Here is an 8,365-nt window from a genome sequence, read left to right on the forward strand (position 1 = left end):
TGGTTATATTGGATTATTTTGTAACGAACGTTACAGATTTACAAATGTTTGAAATATATACCAAAACCATAAATAGAATACCAAAGTCGTATGAACGTAAGAGTTTTATGATATATTCTTCCCATAATCCTCAAACGAGTTGAATTTCAATATTATTCCTATTTTTTTCCTTATTCAAACTTTGTTTATTATGTTACCGGCCATGCAATAATTTCATACTCTTTTTAAAGGCTTTTAAAAGCAATAAATATTGCTTAAAAAAACACTATACGTATCATCAAAATGATTCACAAGACAATTTATTTTGGCATGCCATTGTGAAAAGTATGGTAATAAACAAGAGAATACGCGCCTCCGAATCAAACGATAAAAACCGTCAAATTATTTTTGGAGACCGAAACTATCCGAGAGGAACTGAACGCGTTACCAGCTGATTTCGATCACTGCGAACGAAGAGATATTCGCCGAATCCATACCGAATCTTCGCGCATAATCTCACGCAAACCCCGAACCTTCGCTTCGTTCATGTCTGTACTCACCATAACATAGTACTCGCTCGATTAATAAACGGCATTACCAAGAAAAACTTCCTTAGTTCAACTCTTTATCGACATTTCATATATTACAAATATTTCTTATAAAATTACAGTAACACAACCTTCCGATATCTTTAGATAGGATGCATACCAGCCAATAATTGTTAATATCGGTTTCATAATTCGTTTCTATAATAAATGTCAAAGTAGTTAGTTTAGCTATATCTTTGCTCATTAAGGACCAATGTTCATTTGACAGCTAATAAAATTTTTAACTATTGTTTAGATAATGAAAAAATAGCTGTACTATATTTGTAAACTAATTTTTAGTATGACCAAAAAACGAAAGTATGATTTGCATGACTATTATTGTCATATTATATTGGTAGATGACACCAAGTGATAACGAAAATGTAGGCCAGTGAAAAAAATATATCGATTCAAGTTTTGCTCACGCTAATTTAGATGGTGAATGGTACTGTCAGTATAAAAAAACGATAGTTAATCTTAAGAATTTTAAGGTTTCTCTGTGAAAAAGTCTTCAATATCTGGATCAGTACTCATAAAAATTACACAAAAGAGATATGTTCTACCCTCCGATTTTAGTTTTTATTGGTTTGGTTCTGTTCTCAGCAGTATCCACTGGCAGTCAGTTTGGACTACTTCGGGAGATGAACCGAAAAATTATTAAATTCTATAAGGGACTTTATATTAATTTGATTAGCTGCGAGTCAGAAAAAAAAGTCGAATGTGACAGCTAACATTCGGCAAGGATATAGTATTTTTACTATTTTTCAATACAATAGTGTATCCAATAATCCGTAAAGTATTAAGTGACAACTGGTGAATCACTAACTATTGTAAAACCAAACGGATATCAGTTAGAACACAAAACCCACATACTCAATTACTTGTACATATGTGCTTAAATAATATGTAACAATCTGCATCATGTCTCAGGACTAATGTTTAGAGGTGTGTGAGTGAGATTTAAACACAAATTTCACCTTGCATAAACATGTTGCGTGTTCTGGAATTGATAAAACCATAACATGTAGAGATAATGAAATGACAAAAATATGACATACCTATATTAGACATATACTATTAGAATTTTTACAATATTACATACCAATACCCTTATATTTTTGTATCCTCATGATACAGATAGTACACCTGTAACAGATTAAAACATGCAGCTTTATCAAAAAATATTTCAACAGCATTGTGATTTATTTATTAGCCCATGTATGCAAAATAGTTATCGTGAATTTAAACAATAAAACTTTCTATTAAGTATTACTGTACCTAATTAATTATTAATTCAATTAAATAAATATATTTTTTCTCTTATTTGCTCAAAATATCATGCTAAAGATGCAATGTGATAGGCATGAGATTGTGACCAAAGCTTCATTAGAGAATATGGGTTTAAACCAATCATTGCTTTAACTGTAAAATATCATGAAGATCAATTGAAAAGTAGAAATATTGCTGTTGTTCAAAAAATGATAGAGTGGCTATAGTTGTAATAATCTGTGGTAGCGCATCTGCATATATAATACTTTTATAGGGTGATACCATGAATATCATCAGTTTTTTCAGAATGTACCTCGTATATCCATTGGAAATATAAGTAAAATATACTAATTCATGCTTATTTATAAAACGACATAAAGTTTCATCTTAAAAAATAGGAAAACTAGTGAACTATAGGTAATTACAGTAATACAATTAACGTTAGAATCTTATCCACTTCACAATCTTTATATACCTACTAACTACAACGTTATATGCATAACTGCACATATCAAAGTTAACTTATAAGCTAGTTATTATATGTTAAAATTTATTATATTGTTGCGTATTATAAAATTGCGGAACTAGACAATTTCTATATCACAATAAATCCACTAAACTGTAAAATATAAAGTAGAGGAAACCAACATATTTTTTTTTCAAATAAAACGAAATAATCACTTTGATTATTACCTAAAGCAAAATCATTGTTCGCATGTAAACGCTTACATTTACGTTCTGCGGTTGAAAACAAAAACCGCAAAACTTTATTTATTTAGATACATTAACGGAACGTATCAGATTTTCCCATTTGTTTTGTGGTAGTGTAGTCGATATAGCTAGAAAAACGTATCGCTATAGGTGGATATGGCCAAATCATCACCGCTGCTGCATAGACATTAATATTTCTTTAGCGGCTAGAATATAAAATTTTATATTTAATCAGTAAAATCAGAAACACGAGTATGTATTGTGGCTGTTGTGGTTAGGTTATTTCCAAGATGATATCCATGTTGGAAGCCCCCTAATTTAAGTCCATAATTATAAGTTAATGGGGATATTAAGTATCATTTATTGTCTATAAACTTCAACATTCTGACAACAAAAAGATTTCCTTGTAAAAAATTGATATATTTTTAAGTATTACAGGTTTTATAGCAAACATTTTATGACTTATGAAAGCAGGCAGTGGGTTACATACTTATTAGAACAAGTTACAGAAATAATTAGCCAGTTGCCGCAACAATTTACATGAATGAATTGCTTGAGTTATGACAAATTATTGTGTAGTTTTCGTACTCCTGGCTGTATATATATATATATATATATATATATATATATATATATATATATATATATTGTATATATTGAGTATTAGAGTGTAATATTGTAAAAATTCTAATAGTAAAAATGTTTCGGAAATGTATACTTTTGTGCAATCTATAATAGTTTGGTTTATATAAACCAGCTGTGACGAACTACGCCTTAATAATTCTGTAGTTTAAGTTAAATGAAAATGGAAGCATAGTTCTCGGTATGTCATATTTTTGTCATTTCATTATCTCCACATGTTATGGTTTTCCAGAATACGCAACATGTTTATGCAAGATGAAATTTGTGTTTAAATCTCACTCACACACCTCTAAACATTAGTCCTGAGACATGATGCAGATTGTTACATATTATTTAAGCACATATGTACAAGTAATTGAATACGTGGGTTTTGTGATCTAACTGATATCCGTTGAGCTTTACAATAGTAAGTGATTCACCAGTTGTCACTTAATACTTTACGGATTATTGCATACACTATTGTATTGAAAAATAGTAGAAAGACTTATATCCTTGCCGAATGTTAGCTGTCACATTCGACTTTTTTTTCTGACTCGCAGCTAATCAAATTAATATAAAGTCCCTTATAGAATTTAATAATTTTTCGGTTCAGCTCCTGAAGTAGTCCAAAGTGACTGCCAATGGATACTGCTGAGAACAGAACTAAAATCAATAAAAACAAAAATCGGAGGTTATAAACACTTAATACCTTGATCCATAAACATACACAACCACGATCCTATATCGCAAACATCGACCTATATTCTGCCTACTTTTGGCTTATTTCCTCACATATCTCTTTTGAGTAATTTTTATGAGTACTGATCCAGATATTGAATATAGTCACAATATGAAATCTTTTTTTGCCAGGAAACTAATAAAACTGATATGTCGAAATGTGTAGTAGCTCTTTTTCATTCCTTTTGGATATATTTCATCGTATATAAATGTCTGAAGTTAATTAATTCATGAATTGCTTGAGTTATGACAAATTTTTGTGTAGTTTTGGTACTCTTGGCTGTTCTTGGTTGTCATCGACATTAAAATGACCGCATTTAAAGGTTTGAAGACAAAATCAAGAAATATATTTATGTAAATGTAAATAAATGTTTGATAGGCAGCAAATCAAGCAACAAATGTAATAACTGTCAAAAATGCAATTTGGAGTGTTCTATAGTTCTATATACTGTATATATATATATATATATATATATATATATATATATATATATATGTATATATATATATATATATATATATATATATATATATATATGTATATATATATATATATATATATATATATATATATATATATATATGTATATATATATATATATATATATATATATATATATATATATGTATATATATATATATATATATATATATATATATATATATATATATATATATAATATTAAATATTAAATAACTGTTATTTTGTAAACATATATGTCAAAATCATCGAATGTAATTGTTTACAGTTATTAATATTACATATCCAAAATCATTCATATATGAATGAGAATATCTCAATGCTCAAGTAATTGTTAGCGTCAGTTTTTATCTCGCAAAATGAATTTATCTCCCACCTGGTAAAAGAGTACCATTGCAACCACTTAAGTCAATTCAATATAAGACAAATTTGTGTCAAACTTACACACTACACATTTAAATGAAAATGAAAACTCAATTTAGCAATGGGTTTTGAGCTGAATGAGTAGAATAAAGCAATCACAAAAAATGTCAATTGCTACCGAGGTATACTAGAATAAAACAGCTCAAATAGCTATACTTTATTTTAATGATTTATATCACGCTAAACTTCTCTAAATTCTTTACCTGAAATTTAAAACACAATTTTTCGGATGTCTTTTTAAGTCAATTAACAAGATTAAAACTAAATGCACAAATAAATAAACCATTTTGCGTTGTTTCCGAATTATTAGTATATTTTGATCACGTTAGAATACATTTGTTGTTCTTTAAGTAGAAAGTTGGAATTGTTTGATTAATGTTCCATTTTTTGATTAAATTCAATTCCTAAACAATTTTCTTTTATATTGACGCCATATTGGTTTACGACTAAAAATTTCGAAATTAGGAGTCTATCGTAGAAAGAAAGAGAGAGAGCAAAAAATCAATTTGGAGGATAAAATTAAATTGTTTCTGGAGGCAAATTTAATGAAACTGATAGAAGCCGCACAGGAAGCCGGATCTTATATAGAAAAACGAAATTGAGTTTTGGACGGAATTATACCTTCGCCGATGTTCCTTGGTTACTTTTAAGGATCGAGTGTATCGATTTGGTAACCAGTCTAGCCTGAATAAAGCATGTTACCTCTGAAATATATCGAACACGAGATGGGTTTGGCGTAGTTTAGTCATGAGTGTTATTTAAATTCAGATATATAGTTTTCTATCTTATCCGTTATCGATTCAATTCAAATTTGTTTTTACATTTAGCATATTAGCTATTTAAATTTAACATATTCTAGATCCATAAAATAAAAAAATACGCTGCTAATCGAGGAGGCTTCTCAAAATATTATGTCATTTTAATTAAATAATGAGAATATTCTCTAAACTACTGTTGACACTAATCAGTTAAGTAGTCGGTTTACTTACTAATTTATGTGGCGAAAATCCATATACATAAGATATGTAGGGCTAGATATATATGTCATAAGAAATCGATCTGGTGTCTGATGACGTGATGCGACGAGTGATGTGTTTATATTATAAGTCTTTCATGTATATTATGATAGGATTCAATCGACAGTATCGTCTGTATTGTCGATTCAATAACACCCTAATCAAATGGAGACTTTAATAAATAATATTTTTTGTTTTTGGATACTACAAATCTCTTAATTGGCGCTATAGAAGTGATAATAAGGCTTTTCTTTATAGAATTGATTCAACTTACATATTAAGAAAAGAACTTTAGAAAAGAACCTCAGCAGTTCTTTCTGTCGGGTAAATGTATCTTGCTTTCTTGTGTAGAACATCTATGAGAAACTCTGTGCCAACAAAATTCTTTTTCTACCATCATTAGTACCGTATTAGTCATTCACTTTGTGCCTTAGTTGCTCGTAGCTGAAGATTTCATTTCATTTTTCTATCCGGTGCGTCTGCAACTCTCGCACGCACAGCATATTATGTTACATGGTGTATTAGCCAATAAATAGATGTTTTTAGACCCACAAGTAGAAAAATAAGGGTCCCAAATTATTAAAATGTCTTAAACATTTTTTGAGGAAAAGTTTAAACTAAGTGGTCATAGTTAAGTCAAACATAGGTAGATTGAAAGTGCTGAAAATTCACTAGCTATAAAACATTAGTATCTGGAATACAAATGCTTTGAAAAACAAGCGACCAAAGTAGTGGATTGTTGGCACAATCATTGCCGTTTAGGGAGTAAGGCCATCAAAGTCGTACTGAAGCTGTTGTTTACTAACATAGTCTAATGGAATTTGGCCAAAATTTTGTAGTTCAAATTGTACGAACGCCAAAAGGCTTAAAGGCTTTTGTACTAATTCAATACAGCAAACTGGCACACGAAAGTACTGGCGATACTCACAAATAATTTAACTATAACAGCAAGCTCTTCCAACGGGACAATGGCTTCATACATCTCCTTGGTCAATTTTTTCAGGACGATGGTGATATCTAAGCCGAATAATACGTCAGTAGATATTCTAAGAAATCGCCTTATAAAGTGTGCCAGTCAAATAAAATTTCTTGTTTCAATCTTTCACGTTTCATGGCTCATATACAAAATAATGTTGATAAAAAAAGGCTTGGCAAAATTAATAGTATAATTGGTATAGTTTTTCTATAGCATTCATATTAGCCCTTAATTAATATGATTGATCGCTCAATCTAAAAATATCACTTACAGTTATTTTGGATGAACGTATATTGAACCTATAGATGAACGACTATCGATGTGACATAATAAACTTGCATATACTACATATTAAATTTTTTAGATCAATAATACAACCAACATCAATTTTGTTATATTAAAACTATATTTTATAATTAAAAATGTTATCCTTGAATGTACTAGTTCCTGTTCCTCTACCAATTAACAACTAGTACATTATAGGAGGATTTTTTTCGTTTAAATCTGACGAATAGGGCCGATGTGGCAACTATTCATATTATAATTTATTGCTTTTCGTAATTGTTTTTCTGTTTGAGGGGATCACTGTCGGCGAATAATTGTGTTTTCTCTTTTATAAATCCCATTTTTTCTATATTTTCAATACCCAAATAGATCAAGATATAATAGATATTCCAATGATTTGAATTTACCATTTTAAATTAGAGCTATAAATTAATTTTAAAGGATTTATAACAGATAATATTTGGGTTAGAGCCAGTGTTCAATTATTACTTGGACTCTGACTATCTTATGAATAATAATTAGGTATGTGAATGCTGTATTCTGAGAGCATACCAGCCATGCTTTGCAATCGTTAAGAATCTACTGATGGCTTGTAGTGCTGTTTAGTATAACATAAAGACCCTAAATAATATATGTATAACGATGAATTTTATTTTCAATACCGTTATATCAATTTAAAATCTTTATATTTTATCTTTCCCCCAACGATCATTAAATATAAACTAAACAGAACATACACAATATAACGGACTAACATCTAGGTTATTTAGTTTATATATTCTTGTTATTTACTGGACCTAAACTTAATTAAGGATTTTGTATCATGTTACTCGTAAATTAATTGTTATATAACATTGTTTACGACTAAAGAAAGATTTTGATTATCTAGATGAATTTAATAAATATTTAGATAAACATTTTAATATAATGTTAATTGACATTAAATAGCAGTATTAAATAACAGTTACAAATAAATAAAATTATAGTAATATTATATAATAAAATGTATTTATAATACAATTGCCAATCTAAACTGTATTTTGAAAATCAGGTAAAAATAACTGAAATTTTTATTGGCTAATAATTTAAATAACGAATATCAAAAGTCAGTAAAAATCTAATCATTGGAGCACTTAAGAGTAAATGATTATAGAACGTGTACATTTTCTTAGTAAGGAGAAGGCATTAAAACTCTAATTATATACAAGAGTTTAATATATTCAGGACCAACAACATATTTATAGGTATTGCAAATTAATTGAAATTAGGGCTTGAGAAA

The sequence above is a fragment of the Rhynchophorus ferrugineus genome, unplaced genomic scaffold (genome assembly GCF_030347505.1).
Source record: "Rhynchophorus ferrugineus isolate W39M unplaced genomic scaffold, kcgeb_rfMv2 rfM2, whole genome shotgun sequence".
NCBI lineage: Eukaryota > Metazoa > Arthropoda > Insecta > Coleoptera > Curculionidae > Rhynchophorus > Rhynchophorus ferrugineus.